The following is a 19,957-nucleotide window of genomic DNA, read 5'->3' as shown; positions in this document are numbered from 1 at the left end:
GGCTTTTGCTTTACTTCCAGGAGATTTAAATGGTCAGCAGTGTTTTATCTGTTTTATTGAAGGTGTGCCAACATTAAGGAGATATAAGTTGACACACAAATTACTGAATGTTTAGTTGTGTAATTATTCACTGTTTGTCTTTTTTTAATGTGTAAAAAACGTGTATCAAGATACGTGCATAAAAAACGTACCATCAGAAACGTACCAAATGTTTACATTTTAAGTCAGGCACTGTGTGTGTGTGTCTGTCTGTGTGTGTGCGTGTGTGTGCGTGTGTGTCTGTGTGTGTGTGTGTGTCTGTCTGTGTGTGTGCGTGTGTGTGCGTGTATTTGTCTATGTGTGTGTGCGTGTGTGTCTTGCGTGTGTGTGTGTCTGTGTGTGTGTGTGTGTGTGTGTGTGTGTGTGTGTGTGTGTGTGTGTGTGTGTGTGTGCGTGTGTGTGCGTGTGTGTCTGTGTGTGTGTGTGTGTGTGTGTGTGCGTGTGTGTGTGTGTGTGTGCGTGTATGTGTCTATGTGTGTGTGCGTGTGTGTGCATGTGCGTGTGTGTGTGTGTGTGTGCGTGTGTGTGTGTGTGTGTGTGTGTGTGTGCGCGTGTGTGTCTGTGTGTGTGTGTGTGTGTGTGTGTGTGTGTGTGTGTGTATGTGTGTGTGCGTGTGTGTGTGTGTGTGTGTGTGTGTGTGTGTGTGTGTGTGTGTGTGTGTGTGTGTGTGTGTGTGTGTGTGTGTGTGTGTGTGTGTGTGTGTGTGTGTGTGTGTGTGTGTGTGTGTGTGTGTGTGTGTGTGTGTGTGTGTGTGTGTGTGTGTGTGTGTGTGTGTGTGTGTGTGTGTGTGTGTGTGTGTGTGTGTGTGTGTGTGTGTGTGTGTGTGTGTGTGTGTGTCTGTGTGTGTGTGTGTGTGTGTGTGTGTGTGTGTGTGTGTGTGTGTGTGTGTGTGTGTGTGTGTGTGTGTGTGTGTGTGTGTGTGTGTGCGTGTGTGTGCGCGTTTGTGTCTGTGTGTGTGCGTGTGCGTGTTTGTGTCTGTGTGTGTCTATGTGTGTGCGTGCGCGGGGTGTGTCTATGTGTGTGTGTGTGTGTGTGTGCGAAAGAGAAAGAGACTCTTTGTATCCAACTTTCATTTTATGTATAGAATTAGATTGTACATGCATACCTTCTACCTGTCATATTTAATAATTCATAAGCATATATTCCTATTATTCACACAAGTGTGGGGGATTTCGAAAGGATTTTTTTTAAGGATTGCTCGGTTTTGGCTGCAGCAAGAAGGCTATACATATATTTGCAAGTTTCCAAATGTTGCACACAGACCCTGCATGTTTATGAATACAGCATTATGATTCCCAACTTATGTGGCACACTTCAGTGCTTTCATAAAAACGGCCAGCACCCGTTAACCGCGCGGCGGGGAGCACGTGCACCCAGCACGTAACCGATACTTATATGAAAAAAAAGAACAACAGGATTGTTATGTGTCTGAACAGATAAAGATTTAAGATATTGGAAGTTCTTTCTCACGCCACGGGACGTCCCACATTAGGAAGACTACTATTAAAGGAGTAAAGGAGGTGTAAACATTTTTTGTTGTTGCTAGGAATCAAATATTGACATGCTCTGCTTCTGTAGACATTGCTTTAGTTCATCTTTGTGGCTGACAATAAGCTGCTTATTGCATTTAGTAATTGCATTGCAGTTTTATTTTTAAGTTGTTTTTTTTCTTAAATCGATGCTTTTTAAATATTTCACGCATGAATATCTACAAATATCTGTGTTTTAATGCAACGTTCAGAGAAAAAGATCACTGACTGCGCTTTGCTGGGGAAAACGCAGAAAACAGGGATACATACGAGGAGGTAAATGAAGAAATGAGGAAGAGGAGGGACGAGCTTTCGCAAGCCAGAGGATCAAAAGCGGAGAATCGTGTTAAAAGGAGAAGCATGGAAGCCCCTGCGACTCTGAACCGTGAGTGCAGCCTTTATAATAGACCTGCATGATGAATCCGTAAAAACAGGGATATATTAAGCCGCTTTTTGTTGTCTCGGAGTAGCTTGAGGTTCAGCAGGCTAAGTGATAAACAGAGAGCAGGTCGGGTTTGTCAGCTTCGATAATTGATGCAATGTTTAAAATGATGATTATTAACAGTATTGCGTTTGCGTTTTCAGTGTCTCACGTCGCAGACGCAACAGAGAGGCGTTTGGATGCATCCGAATCAAAGACGAGGTGAGTGGCGAAAATACGTGCATATAGCACGCCGAATAAAAAAACTACACACTACGACACGCGCGCTCCTCGCCAACCCAATCCTGCACATCGCAGAGCACTGACGTTTGCGTGTCTACAACCACGAGCTTTCTTATTCATCTGGCGTGCTATTTACACGCGCGCTCACGAGAGAGCAGGTCCGCGAGGAAGCGCGGTTCACATTCAGTTGGAGATGTTTTTTCTTTGCTGTTAAGCTGATCTTCACTTGCTCGATCTCGAACAGATCTCCTGAACGCGTCTCTCAAGGTTCTTCACACGGAGCTGCCTTGAGTTTCCAGACCTCAGGAGCTGCTTCCTCAGCTTGGTGTCAACATCTACGTGTACTTAGAAAGTAGAAGGTTTACTCTTCACTGTTAAGGACATTTCCATATAGGGTTTTATTTTGCACGTTATTGCACTGGGGTTTTGGTTAATGGAAAGGTGCTTAAAATTAATGCATACTATACTATGTAATACTAGCATATTTTCCGTTTTTTAAACAGTATTTTGTGCTGAACTGATCTTAACCGGGTTCCAATAAAGTGTCTGAAAAAGCAAAATATCTTAAAAAATCAAGCTAGATTTAATATATATTTATATTATTTCATATCCAAAAACTACTGTTAAAGCAATTTTTAATTTTCCTTTTCGATTGTATTTATTTGCACCGTGTCGCTCGTAATTTATTCATAATTTATTCTTCTTTTATTACTGAACGTTTACTTCTATTTTATTTTATTGCCCCCCGGGAATGTTCACTGGTCCCATCTTGCATCGTTTTAAATATACTGCATGTAAATAATGCACACGTTTAATCTGCTTCAGAGTTTTGTTATAAAGAGGTAACATTTGCAAAGATGTGAAATGTAATTGATTGTACAGTGTAAATTAAATTAATTCAATGTAAATTCAATGCAAACAACGTAAATGAATGAGCAGTGCCTGGATGAAGTATCAAACGTTATTGAATTTTAATTGTTGTTAATAATCATGTGCAAATATGTTTCCACGGTTTATACTTTTAAGTGTCTTTTGTGTCACAGAGAGTCTTCTTAAGACAGCTTACAGAAAAACGTGTTATGATTTCTCACTAAAGGATTAAGTGTCTGAATGCTACAGCTGGTGGTTTCTTCATTAAATATCATTATGTATCATAAAGCGTTAAAAGAACCGCTTAAAAGACCAAAAAATAAAATATTATCATCATGTCCTCGAGGCCTCATGGTTCCAGTTCTGCTTTGGCACACATAACTAAATGCCTCTATATTTCTCCCAGTGGGTAACAACCATTGCAGGCGGATTTAGATCGGATTGATAAGGTTAATGTTAACAATCGCCTAAAGCGAACAATTCTGGAAACAGTAGCCTGCGTGACTAAAACTGAGTGAAGCCCAATCGCCTGCTTGAACACGTTCCTTAGCGGCAGAAGAAGACTAAGAATGTTCTTAAGAAAATATCCACACAGGCACGCGAGCTGATGCCAAACACCTACACATTACAGCCACAAACTCAGAGAAGGGCTTTAGCTGTAAGTGACGCAAGCGCAAAGGGGAATAATAAGTGCCTAAAATCTTCGGTCGAGATCTGGCAACGTTTTTTTGTGAGCATGAAATCACCTGCATGCACAAAACCCACCACTTTTCTTATGAGTCACGCGACGGACGCCAAAGATGCTGGGAAACGGTCAATGGGAGGTGAGATGTGACGGCATGCCCTGACCATACGACCACTTAACATGTCATCTATATCATGACTATGAGTCAAAGACGTCCGCAAAAATGAGTTTTGTGTCCGTTGAAGGCACTTTAAATGTAAGTAAAATGTCCGCTTTTAGGATTTTAAATACGTTTGGGAATGAAAATGCCAGAATTTGGTTGAAGGTGTGTTACTTTGTCATCCGTTACACAATATTCATGTAACAATTCAAACATTTTGCACCAAAGTAATGTCCGTTAAACCGCGTTTTCGGCTATTTTATTTTCAGCCACTCCTTTTCGTTTTATCAGATTTATCTCGGTTTAAATTAATAATAAAAACAGATTCAAAATTTAGTCAAGCCTGAAATTTCTGAAGGATCTTTTAAATGGAGTAATAACGCAAAAAAAATAGCTTTGAAATCAGAGGGATATGTTGTATTGTTAAATATATTTTAATAGAAATGTATTTTTTAAATAAAAAATATTTTAACGTTTTACTGTTTTGCTGTGCTTTGGGTCAAATAAATGCAGGCTTGGTGACCAGAAGAGACAACTTCATTTTTCCTCTTTTTTAATCGGCTGACAAATCAAACACACTGCTGGGCAAAAAAACAATAATGATTTGTTTTCACTCTAAAACCGGTTCAATTCACTTCTAAAACCTGAGGAAACGTTAGGTTGCCCTAAAAAAATTAAGTAATATTTTTTTGAAAATTTAAATAATCATTACTTTGATATGAAACAGTCAATTGAATACATATTTTAAGTTAGATTAAATTTTAATTTAATGCAGCTGCAGTGGCCATTTTAATGCATGTTTCAAACAAATCCAAACATAGGTCACCTTCTAAAAGCAACCCATTTATTATCTTTCTCCCATCGAAACCAAACAACTCTGATTTCATGTTGCATCTCTGCATTATGTAGACAAATGTAGACAAAGCGCCCGACCGAAAGGAAGCACTAATCGCTATAAAGGTACGTCAAGACATTTAGGGAAACCCTGTGTCGCTTATGTGATGAAAACCCAACACTGAATATGACTTTGAAAGATTTCTTCTTCTTCTGTGGTGCATTAACAACATATTAGTGCACTGCTTCCCAATCGGTTCCTTTGTGGCCAAGCAGTTTAAATAGTTTGATCTGCCTTAAAAGTTTGGGTTATTTAACAAAACCTAGCAAGTGTAACAACTAAGTGCAGCTCACTAACCACAACTAAGTAACGTAAACCACTGGATGTTACGGCGAACAAACGCTTATTTAATCGCATGATAAGGGAGAGCGTAGCCTGCTGTAATAAAAGCTGTTCGCATTGTTCGCACGCTTTATTTATTATGTCTTAAAAAACGCTAATCTTTACATCTCCATTGCCTCGCACGCTCAAGACGCCCTGATGTTTACGACCACAGTGTGAATGTTTTGGCGAGCTCCCTTAAGAAGAGTTCGACGCCTGCTTGCTACGGGCCGGAGAACACGTAGACCCCGGCTGCAAACAGAGACACGGTTCTAGATCAAGTTACGGGACATCCCAGGGCCTTTTTAAGCAGCGCCTGAATGCATTTGTTGGCGTTACGGATCGAAGCGTTGTGCTGCTGTTCTTCTTCGGCTATAAAAGGTGCTTTTAAGTTTTATTGCATTTAAACGCTTTAAGTGATGCCGAATGAATGCAGGGGCCTTTCCACATATTGAAAACATACATATATATATATATTGAGGTCTGAAAGACTGGTGTTTTTATTTATAGGCTGTTCAGGGAGAAAACAAAACTCCAATGCCCTGCAATTTATTGATCGCAATGCGTTTGGGAAAACACAGCAAGGACGGCGGACCAAAACCAGATGCGGAAAATCTTGTTAAACGGAACAGTAGTGATCTGAAACCAGACCGTGAGTATTTAACAGCTCTGATTGGAGTAACTTGGAGTTCAACACTTTTAACCAGCGTGCAGCAAATCATCCAGGACACAAAGCTAGGTGTCTGTGAGGGTAATACGCAGCAGCCTATTATTTTTTGCATCTTTCAGTCTCTCAAGACGCCGAAGGACCCGATGCGTCCAAGACGAGGTAAAAGGCTTCATCCACAGAGATGTCTTTCTTAAACTGAGCTCAAATATTTCCCACATGCATTGAAACCCGAGTAAGACGGCTCTCTTTCTAAACCGATTTTCACTTTTGTGTGTTAAAGCGTATCATAAATCTCTGTGAATCTCTCCTGTTTCTTCACACGGAGATGCAAGAGTTAATTGCTTCCAGACAACGGCTCCGTCCAATCAGGAGCTTGATCCACATCCTGGTCTTACGCCAGATAACACCACCACGATTCACAAAAAATACTGAAATGTTGAGTTCGGCTCCAGCTCTTCGGCGTGGTATGAAAAGCACGCTTGTTATTTAGTAGAGAGCATGTGTCCAGTTTACTCTGAAGTGAAGAAATTTGTGTATTTAACTGCTTGTGCTTGTGCTGTATTTTCAACTTGATTGCATTGTGTTTCAGGGTTAACGGGGTTGTCCAGTTTTACAGTTTACACGGAGACTAGGTCTTAGGTCTAAAAAAATGTAATTATTGTCTGTTTAGGGAGTTTATCTTACAATAAAGTGTCTTTAGAATAGTAGTTGGGAGAAAACCCAGAGACAACAGCTTTATAAAGCCACTGCTGTCTCTTGTCATGAATGTGAAATACAGATTAAAGATACAGGATTAATTTGTATTCATGCAAAACACGCTTTTGCCCGTAATTTATTGATTGCAGATAGTTTACATGCATTTTGATTTTAATTTTATGTTCGAATCTCGAAGTCGGAGCCGTGTCTTTAAATATAATGTGTATATGTAAATATTGTGCGTGCTTTATGTGCTTTGCATCTTTAAATTGATTTGTAAAAATAACACCATGACGTTTCAGATGATAAACACATGTCACATGACCAAAGGCGTGGTAATAAACACACGTCATATATTTTTCGTACACTGAATATTGTAAAAAAATAAAGGTTTATCATAACTCCCTGAGCCTCGTGTCCTCATGGACGCAGTATTATAATCATAGAGGCATCACTGAGACCTATGCATTATTTATTACAGTTTATGAAAATGTTGATTGATATATATATATATTTTTTTATTTGTACAGAGATAAAGTGCTATACTTCAGTAAATCCTGCAATAAAAATATATTATTTTGTATTATATATATATATATATATATATATATATATATATATATATATATATATATGTTATGCATTGCCTGAAAGTTATTAATTCTCTACTTCAGGTGCATTAAAAGAAACATTAACGCTTTCAAATCACAATTGCAATTTAATCTGTGAAGTAAAATTTACTGTTTATTGTTATGTAATATATATATGTGTAATGTGTATATTAATTATGTATATATTTTACATTTAATTAACATTTTACCCTCTAAATGGCAATCCATCAAAGCAGGGATGAATACAGCATCTATATATAAACGTACATTAAAGTACATTCATGCAAATTGTTTTGTGGATTTTTTATTTAGAGAAACAGCTAATTTAAAAGGCAATGTATAAAATAAATGACATCATAATAAAGCAATTTAAAAACTATAAATTACCCGATGGCCAAACACGACTTGTTTTTAACATCTATTCATACAATGTGTAAATGTTCTCTAGTGTGAAGCATTGGGTGTCTAGTCAAGCCTTTTTTATGGATTCATTTCATTCCCACACAAGTTAAAATCACGTTAATAACATACATTATTAACATAAATATCTCAATGCTCAAATAATCTTCACATGTTTTAATACGCGTGCATCTAACTATATGCACAACATTGTTTACAAGAGTGATTGATTCACTACAGTGAACCGACTCTCAAGAGTCATTTGTTCGGGAATCGGACGCTGGTCGAGCTCAATGCATGTTTAATTGGTCGGATTAACATATTTGCCTATATATAATGAAACACACGCACTCACCCTGATAAACAGCACGTTTAGAGTCGTTTCACGAAAGACGATGCAATCACAATCACGTGGTTGAAATGAAAAACAGCGACATCCAGAGGACGATTCCTGCAATTACACACACTTACAATCGCGTCGGCTTTCTTTTAGAAACATTTTCTTTTTTCAATTTTCTTCACAATATACGAAACTGTTTTTTTTATATATCTTTCACGTTACGACAGGAAAAATATTTTAAATAACTATAAAAAGGGGGGAAAAATCACGAAGGATTTATTATTACAGCTAAATTAATTAGCAATGTTCAATACAATGTTAGCCTTCAAATGTATGCAAACTAGTCTACATGCACGCAGTATAAAACTATTTACTAAATGATACACCTGAACAAAAAAAACGTATTTTTTTTTTCATATATAGTTACGCGACTCTCGTTGGTTAAAGTCAGTCACGTGTCGAGGAGGCGATGACGTCACAGAGCAGGTCCACAATAAATGATTTAATATTGCTTCCTTTCTCTTTTTTCACCGTTTCAGAAATATTTAGCAAGCCACGTATAAATTCACTTTGTTTAATAAGCCTAATAAAATGTAACAGCATTTATTTGAATACTACTACTACTTTTTCTGTGGATGCATAAAATACAATTACTAATTATTAAAAGCATTCCTACTTATATTTTGCATAAACAACGTCGTCTTCACACATTATGCTGTGAGCAACTAGTCGAAAACGTTGGTTATCTACTTAGCCATACACAAGGGAAGTTATTTCTTAGGATACGAGTCACCGCGTTGAATTGATTCATTAAAGCGAACCGACTCTTAAGATTCATTCATTCGGGAATCGAATTCGAGCTCAATGCGTAAATACATACACAAGCGGTCAGACTTATATTTCTCCTGATACGTGATAAAAGTCAATGTAGGACACAGTTTCATCCAGAAAAGGGGAGCTAGATGCCATTTAGTTGCGCAGACCAAACTAATGAAATAAAAGCAAAAAGTGAGGATTTTCTATACCACTATTGTCGACTTAAATGAACACATGTCTGCGCAGGCTTTGTACTTTTTGCCTCCGAAGCTCAGATCACAAGTTGCTTTGTTTATAGAATAAAGGACAGGGCGAGATAAGTAAAAGCAAATGAAAAACATGGCTTTCGAACACGTTCGTCGTATCATTTGTGCGTCTGAATCTTCACTCCTTCAGATTCTTCTGGCGCCCGTATCAGTATTATACGGAGGTCATGTTATGACCGAGAACTAAACTGAAACTGAAGGGCCACAGGTGCATACATGTCAATATTCAATTCTAACATACCGTTCCCACCGTTGACATATATGCACCTGTGGCCCTTCGGTTTCAGTTGGGTTCACTCTTTGATCTGGGTCATGTCATGACCTCCATATAACATCTTGGGCTGGTGTAGGCGCCAGAAGAATCTGAAGGAGTGAAGATTCTGACGCACAAAAGATATGTGGCTAGTGATAACTTATACGACGTCCTTGTTTTTCATTTGCTTTTACTCATCTCGCCCTGTCCTTTTCTCTATAAACAAAGCAACTTGTGACCTGAGCTTCGGAGGCGAAAAGAGAGAAACCCGCTTGTTCTCCCGCTTGCAACCGACAGCGCAGTCCCTGCAAGCTAAAGATCCAAAGAACTTGTCTTGTGTTTTATTTCGCGTCGAGTCGATCCTTCCCGGTAAAGAGCCGTTCGAGTGAAACAGTCTCAACATTTACTTGGTCCTCCGAGCCGGATCCCGACAGGACAGAGCGGAGGAGGAGAGGACGAAGAGGAGCTGAGAGAGATAGTCTCTGGCCAGAGCCGGGCAATAGCCGGATGATAAAATCCACCCGCGTGAATTCGAGGGGGGTCGGTGAATCTTCGTCTGGAAAAATCGACTTCTCCGGGCTGTCTGACGGGAGCCGTTGGAAGGACAACTCAACGCGTTGATCAGGTGATATACCGGTGTATTTTTATGAACGTTCAAGTGTGTGTGACTGCAGTATAATAAGTACTAGCTCGAGTTCGCAACCAGTGGTTTTATCTGCTTAAGTAAAGGATCTGTACCAACTCTAGAAGCTCAGTAATTAGATTTGGACAGAAGGGTCTGTCGACCAATCATCTGGGACATTGGGTTAAGTTACGGATTTACGGTGGATAAGTTTGTTGTTGTTTAGGAATAACACGACTGATATTTCTCCCCACTAGAAAGGGAGTTGTGTTATTTAAACTTAGAAAATTATATTGGGTTTGGGTCAAAATTTAAAAGTTGGTTCTGTTTAGACGAATTAGTGTCTGTAGAAGCTTGGTGCGGTGGACGATCTGATCAGACGTGTGACTAATCGTTGACTCTTACCAAAAGCAAATATGGGCAAAGGAAATAGCAAATTGACGGGAGATGTGAAGTTTATGCATACGTATTCGGCAGACAGCGTGCGATACCTGCATAAGTGGAATAAAAAATATGATTTCAGTGGTAAATTAGTCAAAAGGGACTGCGGTTTATTAATATATAAACTAAAGGTCGATTTATGCTTAGCCAAGGGAAAAAGGGTCGATCTGTTGAAGCTTCAATTGATTGAAGCGACGAAGTGGCAAGAGCAGGCAGATAAAAGACAGGCGAGAGTGGAAGAAAAGAAAAGACAGAAACAGGAAAAATTAATTGCAATGCAGAAAGAAGAAGACCCGGCGGGTTATGTAGGGAGACCGGAAGCATTGTACGAACAAGAAAGGTTAAAAACAGAAAGAGCGGCCAGAGGCCTGGATATGGCGGCGGCGGCTCAACGAGAGGAGCTGAGAGAGAATACAGCACAAAGAGAAGTGCGAGCAAGAGAGAAAGGGACAAAAAAATACGACCCATGTAAGATAGCCGAATTCAGCCCCCCTCGCGCTAGAAGAAATACACCTTATGCTGAAGCAACCTCTCTGCTAGGGAAGATTAAGGCGGAAGAAGGGTATAAAAAAGAGCCCTTGAACTCATCACACCTTTCATCAGAGTCAGTTTTTGTTTTCCCAGCCATCCAGGTGGCTAATCCACATTACGGTGTAGGCGACGATGACGATAGATACCTTTACGTGTACCGCCCATGGTCCGCCCAAGAAATTAAAGATGCAGTAGATGGACTCGGTCCACTTGAAAACACCACTGAGTGGTTAGAGAATTTTGACCAGCTGATACTTACGTATCGTTTAAACGGCCCAGAGGTTGACAGAGTCGCGCGATTAGCGCTCAAATACAAATATGGCCAGGTTAGAGGTGATTTCACTGGTCTGGACGGAAACAACGATCCGTTAGCTCATGATGCGCCGGCGTTGCGAGAGGCAGTAACCCAGCTGAAAGCCAGAATTAGAGACACCCTCGGAACACGCCCAGATTACTCTAAAATAGCCCAGTGTCAACAGAAAGATGGAGAAGACGTGCATGAATACAGAGAGCGTCTGGAAGACGTTTTCAGGGTTAACGTCGGGCTCCCGTATAGTGCTGATGATGCTGGTGCATACCAACATCTACTCAAACAGGCGCTCCTTTTGGGATTTAGACCCCAGTTGGCAGACTACATTAAAAAATATCATTATATAGACTGGTCCATCGAACCAGTGAGCAGCATAATGAATTGTGCAAGACAGGGACAGGAAGTGTTGAAAGATGAAAAAGAAAAAGCAGATAAAGCCCGAATTTTCGCCATGCTCGCCGCCTTCTCCCGAGGCATGACCTCGCTTGGTACAAACACATATTACCAATCTAATCAGAGAGGAAGGGGAAGGAGAGGACGTGGTCGAGGTAGAGGGGGAAAGTTTTCAAGGCAGACAAACGATGACAAAGAATATAACAGGTGTTTTAATTGCCACAAGGAAGGCCATTATATCCGAGACTGCCCAGAACCGCTAAAGCCCAGAACACAGGGTAGAAGCCCCGAAGAAAGCTACAGACCAGCCCCATATAATGATCAGTTATGACAAGGTGAGACCAACAATGACCCCAAAGCTGACCCAGATCTAGACGAGACTGATAATGACCCCAAAGCTGACCCAGATCTAGGCGAGACCAACAATGACCCCCAAAGCTGACCCAGATCTAGGCGAGACTGATAATGACCCCAAAGCTGACCCAGATCTAGCGCGAGACCGATAATGACCCCAAAGCTGACCCAGATCTAGGCGAGACCGATAATGACCCCAAAGCTGACCCAGATCTAGGCGAGACCGATAATGACCCCAAAGCTGCCCCTGATCTAGGCGAGACCGATAATGACCCCAAAGCTGACCCAGATCTAGGCGAGACCAACAATGACCCCCAAAGCTGACCCAGATCTAGGCGAGACTGATAATGACCCCAAAGCTGACCCAGATCTAGGCGAGACCAACAATGACCCCAAAGCTGACCCAGATCTAGACGAGACCGATAATGACCCCAAAGCTGCCCCTGATCTAGGCGAGACCGATAATGACCCAGCTGGCCCAAATCTAGGCGAGACCAACAGATCCGCCCCCCAAAGCTGACCCAGATCTAGGCGAGACTGATAATGACTCCAAAGCTGACCCAGATCTAGGCGAGACCGATAATGACCCCAAAGCTGACCCAGATCTAGGCGAGACCGATAATGACCCCAAAGCTGACCCAGATCTAGGCGAGACCGATAATGACCCCAAAGCTGACCCAGATCTAGGCGAGACCAACAATGACCCCCTAAGCTGACCCAGACCTAGGCGAGACCGATAATGACCCCAAAGCTGACCCAGATCTAGGCGAGACCGATAATGACCCCAAAGCTGACCCAGATCTAGGCGAGACGATAATGACCCCAAAGCTGACCCAGATCTAGGCGAGACCGATAATGACCCCAAAGCTGCCCCCTGATCTAGGCGAGACCGATAATGACCCCAAAGCTGACCCAGATCTAGGCTAGACCAACAATGACCCCAAAGCTGACCCAGATCTAGACGAGACTGATAATGACCCCAAAGCTGACCCAGATCTAGGCGAGACCGATAATGACCCCAAAGCTGCCCCTGATCTAGGCGAGACCGATAATGACCCCAAAGCTGACCCAGATCTAGGCGAGACCAACAATGACCCCAAAGCTGACCCAGATCTAGACGAGACTAATAATGACCCCAAAGCTGACCCAGATCTAGGCGAGACTGATAATGACCCCAAAGCTGACCTAGACCTGCAGAGCAGTATCGAGGCCTTTCTAGCTTTGTCAGGAAATTTCTCTGTGATTCTGGAGCGGACAGAACAGTATTACATGACATAATCCCAGGATTGCAGCCTAGTTCTAAAAAAATATATGTGAAATCTTATGTCCCCACTTCAAAACATTTTGGTCAAAAGGGAAAACAGACGTAGGGTCAATGACAACAGCATCACCAGTGGTTCTCAAACCAAAAACAAACTGCAGGCCCCGCATAAAGCAATATCCCCTTAAGCCAGATGCACAGGAAGGCATAAAACCAGTTACTGAAGAAATGATATAATAGTTATAATAGTTGAGGCTCACTGTAATACACCGATGTTTCCTCAGAGACTGTACAGTGATAATGGACCATATTTTGTGAATGATGTAGCCACTTAGATGTCCATTAATTTAGGCATAAAGCTTAAAAACCATTTGTTGCAGTGCAGGATTAGTTGAGAGAACTAATGGCACAGTTAAACTCAGGTTAAGGAAAACAATGGAACGGACAGGCAGAAACTGGGTTGAATGTTTGATTTTGGTAAAAATATATATGAGAATAACGCCCACTGATAAAGGGCTAACACCTTTTGAGATATTGTACGGTAGACCGTTCAGTTTGCCGCTGTGTGATGACGTGTGTGCGAAACCACAAGCAGAATGGATGAACAAAATGTTGAAATTTAAAGAAGTCGTGAGAGCAAATGATCTGCCAGATATACCTCTGTCCCCACAGACCTCAAGAGTGAAACCGGGCGACAGCGTCCTGATCAAAGTTATCAAGAGAAAGAACTGGTCGTCGCCAAGGTGGGAAGGACCATTCATCTTTACCCTGACCACACCCACTGCAGTTAAGATCGCTGAGAGATATACGTGGATCCACCGAAGCCACTGCAAACTGCTGACGCCTTGGGAGGACGCTGAGTAGGGGTGGAAGTCGGCCGGTATCAAAACCCTTGGCTGCTGAAGAAATCAACGAATCCCTTACTCCCAGCTATAGCGCCCCCAATGGGAGCAGGTGAGGGCTGGAGAGTCGCTCTAAACCTGACCGCAGCAGTGACGGTCAACTGGTGGTCACGCGGGAGACCGATCGACCCCCAGGGAGACGGAGAGGGACTGAGAATCTGCTCAGCCGGCATCGACAAGGACGGGAGTCCACCCGGACGAACGGTCATGGATAAGGAAGCTGAACACTCGTACCCATCCATTCACGGCCAACGTGTGGCATGCCTACGCAAAGTTCCCAGCGGAGAGTTTTAGTATCATGTGTGAAGTCTGAGTTAAAACCACAGCTGTGACGAGGCTGATGTTTTTTATTTCATTTTCTATTTTTACATTTTCTATTGTATACATTAAGATGCAAGCCTTACAGGTGATCGCCCATGTAACATCTTGGGGGTCGGTTGGGAATTTTTCCCTCTGATACTGAGGTTTTCGCCCAACCTTGCTGTTTGAAGTAAGCATCGATCATTTAATCAAGTACTCGGTAGATATGTAGTTCAAGGTGTTTATGCTTTGTTATGTCATTTTTAGTAGGTGCTAAATGTCAAACAGGAGATGTTGGAGTTGTGTCTTGACATTATGCTTCAGTTTTAGTTTCCACATATATACGACGTACGTATTTGAAGTCCTTGTTTTTCATTTGCTTTTACTCATCTCGCCCTGTCCTTTTCTCTATAAACAAAGCAACTTGTGATCTGAGCTTCGGAAGCAAAAAGAGAGAAACCTGCTTGTTCTCCCGCTTGCAACCGACAGCGCAGTCCTTGCAAGCTAAAAATCCAAAGAACTTGTCTTGTGTTTTATTTCGCTTGAGTCGATCCTTCCCGGGAAAGAGCCGTTCGAGTGAAACAGTCTCAACAGACTGGACGCTGTTTTAAGTGGGCAGAGGAAAAGCACAAAATCTCACTGTTTTCACACCGTTGTTTAAAATAATCACCACTGGTTGGTCAGACATCAATTAGACGCCCCGATGTGAGAAAATTAGAGACGGTTGGAGCAAATTAGATTCCGTAAGCACTACTTTTTCTGGTATTTTTCATGAATTGGGCAACGGTTGAGCTCAAGCGCACGTACAGCAGATAAATGCATCCCAATAATTAAAACTTTAAGGGCATGTTTAAAAGATACTAAACTAATTTCAAGATTTCTATGTTGTAGTCTGTATAAGTGGCATTGGTAATTTGGATCATGTGACCAGAAAACAGTGTATGTGGGTCTCCAAACTTTGCATTATAAATGAAACTAACCGAATATTGAACTGTTAAGACATAAAAACTCCAGCTGAAGATATACTGATATATTATAACGCCCTTAATATAAAGATATTTTGAAGAGATATTTAAAATGCAGGAATATTTAACATATACAATGTATACGAATATGAATGTTTAAAACGATAGTAGATCATTTAAAACAATGCATGGAAGTTATTTAAAGTTTTTTTCCCCCCAATGGCTAATTCTTTTCAATGTCGAAACCCTATGATTACTGATGAATAAGCTGCGGATGCATAAAATACAATTAATAATTATTAAAAGCATTCCTACTTATATTTCGCATAAACAACGTCGTCTTTACACGTTATGCTGTGAGCAACTAGTCGAAAACGTTGGTTATCTACTTAGCCATACACAAGGGAAGTTATTTCTTAGGATTCGAGTCACCGCGTTAAATTGATTCATTAAAACGAACCGACTCTTAAGATTCATTCTTTCGGGAATCGAATTCGAGCTCGATGCTTAAATACATACACAAGCGGTCAGACTTATATTTCTCCTGATACGTGATAAAAGTAAACGTAGGACACAGTTTCATCCAGAAAAGGGGAGCTAGATGCCATTTAGTTGCGCAGACCAAACTAATGAAATAAAAGCAAAAAGTGAGGATTTTCTATGCCACTATTGTCGACTTAAATGAACACATGTCTGCGCAGGCTTAGTACTGGTGCAAGAGTGTTTACGATTTATTATTATTATGCTTTAAACAAAAACAAAAAAAGTATAACAGGCGATACGGATCTATGGTAAGCAGGAAAGGAAAAAAGCAAAGAAAAGAGATTAAACCGAATTAAAACCAAAGACGTGAAGGATATTTGCATGGCTCAAAGATTTTGGCTTTGCTTGCCTTTTTATTATAACCACGTTAGAAAATACAAAATTAATTAATTTCATATAAAGCACTGTGAAAACTGTGACGACCGATAAACAGACTCTTCACATCACGGTAATTAAATGAACCACGAGGAGGATATGCATGATTCAGTATGAAGCAGAAAACGGACGAAGTCTTTTTCGTAAATGGATCTTTAATGGCGCGTATTATTTTTTTTTGCTTTTATAGTGCAAAGAAATGTAAAAAAATGTTGTGGGGGCCAAATCATCAGTTATAAGAAAAAAAAATACTAAAAATAAAATAAAAATATAATATTAAAACAATTTGTTCCTACGTTTGTTATTTTAACATATTGATAAAAGTCTTTTCCAGCTAACATGCCGTCTCGATCTGAATGTCTAACGCCTGGCGACACTTTCTCATGTGAGTCCGTCGGTTGCTCGATCGGCTGAAGTCCCTCCCCGCACGAGGAGCACCGGTGCGGCTTTTCTCCGGTGTGAACCGGCCGTGGTCTTTCAGGGACCCGACTGCGTGAATCTCTTGTGCAGCGCGCGTGCACTTGTCTGCGGCTTCTCTCCCGTGTAGAATCATCTGATGCTGCTTGAGCGATTTGGCGAGGTGAAGCTCTTCTCTTTTCGAAGCACAGGTGCTCCCTCACGGCGGCGTGCATCTTCTGGTGCTCCTTGAGGTAGAAAACGCCTTGCCGCCGCAGCGGGCACACGCAAAGGCTTCGGTCTTCGTGGATTTTCGAGTGTCTCTGCAGAGTGCGTGGGCAGGACGAAGGATTTCTCGCACCGATCGCAGCTGAAGGAGCGGGCGCCCGAGTGAAGGAGCCGATGGGTTTTGGCGCGTAGGAGCTCGGGAAGCCCTTTCGCACTGGAGACACGCAAAGGGACGCTCTCGGTGTGGATCCGGTGTGTTTGGTCAGGTCTCCTTGGCACCGGAAGCTCCGGCCGCACTGGAGGCACGAGAAGGGCTTCTCTCCGGTGTGAATCAGGAGGTGCATTTTGAGGTGCTCGTTTCGCACGAAGCTCTTTCCGCAGTGAGGGCACGTGGGGCGCTTTGGCTCTTCGGGATCTTTTCTGCGAGGGCTGGGATTCTTCGGAGTTTCGCCGCTTCATTCATCTCCATGACCTCTAAAATAAATTCAAATCAAAATGGGCCAGAATGTGTAAAGCAACATTTTTTTAAACGTTTCAATTACATGTATTTTTTTTAAACATTGTTTAAATGTTTTTAAATACATGCATTTAATTTTTTTTTGTTCTTGAAGTTTTGGATCGCTTGTTAACCTCAGTAAATTCCATTGTGTGTGTTATATATATATATATATATATATATATATATATATATATATATATATATATATAAAAAATGATAATAAATAAAATAAATATATATGTCTATGGCTGAAAAATTTAATTTCTTGTCTAGCTCTGGAGAAACTTACCTATATAATAAGGAAGAAATTTGAATTTTCTGCTATCTGGGAGGTATTTTTGTTTTTATTAAAAATGGAAATATTGAAGAAGCATTAGATATGTGAAGTTTTGGACTGTATATATGTGTTTATTAATATTTATTTATTTTTTTAATTTTTTATTTATTTTTATTGTTCTTGTTAGTTTGTTTGTTGTGTTTTTGTTTAATTGTATTTCCTGCCCGAGGTTAAACTCTGAAAAAGTCAATAAAAAGATGTTATACAAAAAAATAAAAATATATATAAAATAATAATAATAAATAAAATAATAATAATAATAATAATAATAAATAAACTATATATAGTTTCAGTTCACTTTAACTTCAACTCGTTATAATTCTCGCGATTGTTTACATTTCTTGATCCTGACTTTATGCTGAAATCTCGGTTTATTTTCTGAAACTGTATTAACAACAAAACGAGCCTTATTGAGACTTTTTAATCTAAGAATTTAGGCACAGAAAAGCGAAAAAGTTGTTTAGGGGTTAAAAATTTGCAATTAGCCTACCTTTTATTTTTAAAATGCAACGCTAGCTTCCGAACGATTCGGTTTTGTGAGACAAAGAAAAACATGACAACGCACGAATATAAAATAAGAAATACGATATATTTTTTTTCTCAAATAATACAATCACAGTGGTATTATTTAGCATGTGTACCCAAGTGATAAAAAAATAAATAGTCAATCGTTTAACTTTAGCTATGCGTGTTCATAAAAAGCAAAAGTAGTTAACACCGCAGCGGTTCTGTTATCAATACCAAAGCAGTTATGAATATTATCACAACTCGAACTGTTAAAAACATATAAAAGCAGCTCACTTTACTCCGCAGCTGAAGACAAGATCTCCTGCGTTTTAAGAAACAAGTCTCTTCTTCTCTCGCGAGAACTCTGACGGAGCGCTGCTCTGCCGCCACCTGCTGCACAGGAGACGAAAAGCCATTTCCTTTTATTTGCTCCCCGTTATGTAACGTTACGTGTATTATAATCCTGCATTTTAAGAAGAGTCTCAGTTAATCCACATTTACAGCTGTTTTTGCACGAGATTCATATCGTTATTTCAAAAGGATACTCGAAATATATGGTAAATGTATGGCATATATAGTTAAAAATGGGAACCAGTTACATTTTAATATATGGTTTCGGGTGTCTTTATATATGCATGCACACACACACACACACATATATATACATACATATACATATATATATATATATATATATATATATATATATATATATATATATATATATATATATATATATATATATATATATACATACATACACACACACACACACACACATATATATATATATATATATATATACACACACACATATACATACATATATATATACACATATACATATATATATATATATATATACATATATATATATATATATATATATATATATATATATATATATACATACAACATACATATATATATATATATATATATATATATATATATATATATATATATATAAAACATAATTTTTAACCTGCATGAAAGAAAGGCGCTTTTGCTTTACACCAAAAAGCATTTAATTCGCATGCGCTGTCAATATAAAAGTCTACACAAAAATAAGTAATTTCACAAGTTTGGAAAACCATTATGTGCATGTTTACATTTGCATCTGACAGAAAAACGAACATCCGACACATTTCCACGAAGCGGACGGGTTTTCAGAGGAAAAGAAGAAGACAGTCTCAGTCGTCAGCTTTCTGCAGCTAGACTAATGAAATCAATCTGTTAAAGACGGAGATTTAACAGCCGGTGTTGCTTTAGGTCGACGACTGGAATGAAAAGCTTTCCCACGAACCCATCAAAAAGCATCTCCATCCCTTGTGCAGCGAATGGGTGCCGTCAGAACGAGAGTCCGAACAGCTGATAAAACACACGCTCCAGTCAGCCGTTCATAAATGATCGTGATCCCGGAGCACTAAAGCATCAGCAGCAACAATACGTTATATGTCAAAAAACAATAGGATATTAAGAAAAGATCGGGTCGCATGAAGAAAATGATGCATTTTATATTGCAAGGATATCAAAACGGCATTTTGATTAATGATATGCATCGCTGAGAACATAATTTGAACATTTTTCTCAATATTGAGATTTTTTTGCCCCTTAGATTCCAGATACTCAATAAAAGCATATTTTTTCTCACGATGCACGACTCTCAATTTTAAAAATGACCTTAAGGACAGTTTTGTGCTTCCGGAAGTCTGCAGTAAAAATGCATTTCACAGCTCTAAACCAATCCGTGGCTGGATTTCGGCGCTGGGTCGGCGC

At 40.0% G+C, this 19,957-nt stretch overlaps 1 long non-coding RNA gene across 1 annotated transcript; it reads left to right on the top strand.

Moving 5' to 3' along the window:
• Positions 1-4,777: 4,777 nt before the first annotated feature.
• On the top strand, positions 4,778-6,938 carry LOC122332526. Its single transcript, XR_006248496.1, has 3 exons — positions 4,778-5,544; positions 5,674-5,992; positions 6,114-6,938. It is a non-coding gene; the product is annotated as an uncharacterized LOC122332526 (long non-coding RNA).
• Positions 6,939-19,957: the final 13,019 nt, after the last annotated feature.

Source organism: Puntigrus tetrazona, unplaced genomic scaffold (genome assembly GCF_018831695.1).
Source record: "Puntigrus tetrazona isolate hp1 unplaced genomic scaffold, ASM1883169v1 S000000106, whole genome shotgun sequence".
NCBI classification, from domain to species: Eukaryota; Metazoa; Chordata; class Actinopteri; order Cypriniformes; family Cyprinidae; genus Puntigrus; species Puntigrus tetrazona.
The sequence above is the reverse complement of the archived record's forward strand: the minus strand, read 5'-3'. Positions and strand labels throughout refer to the sequence as shown.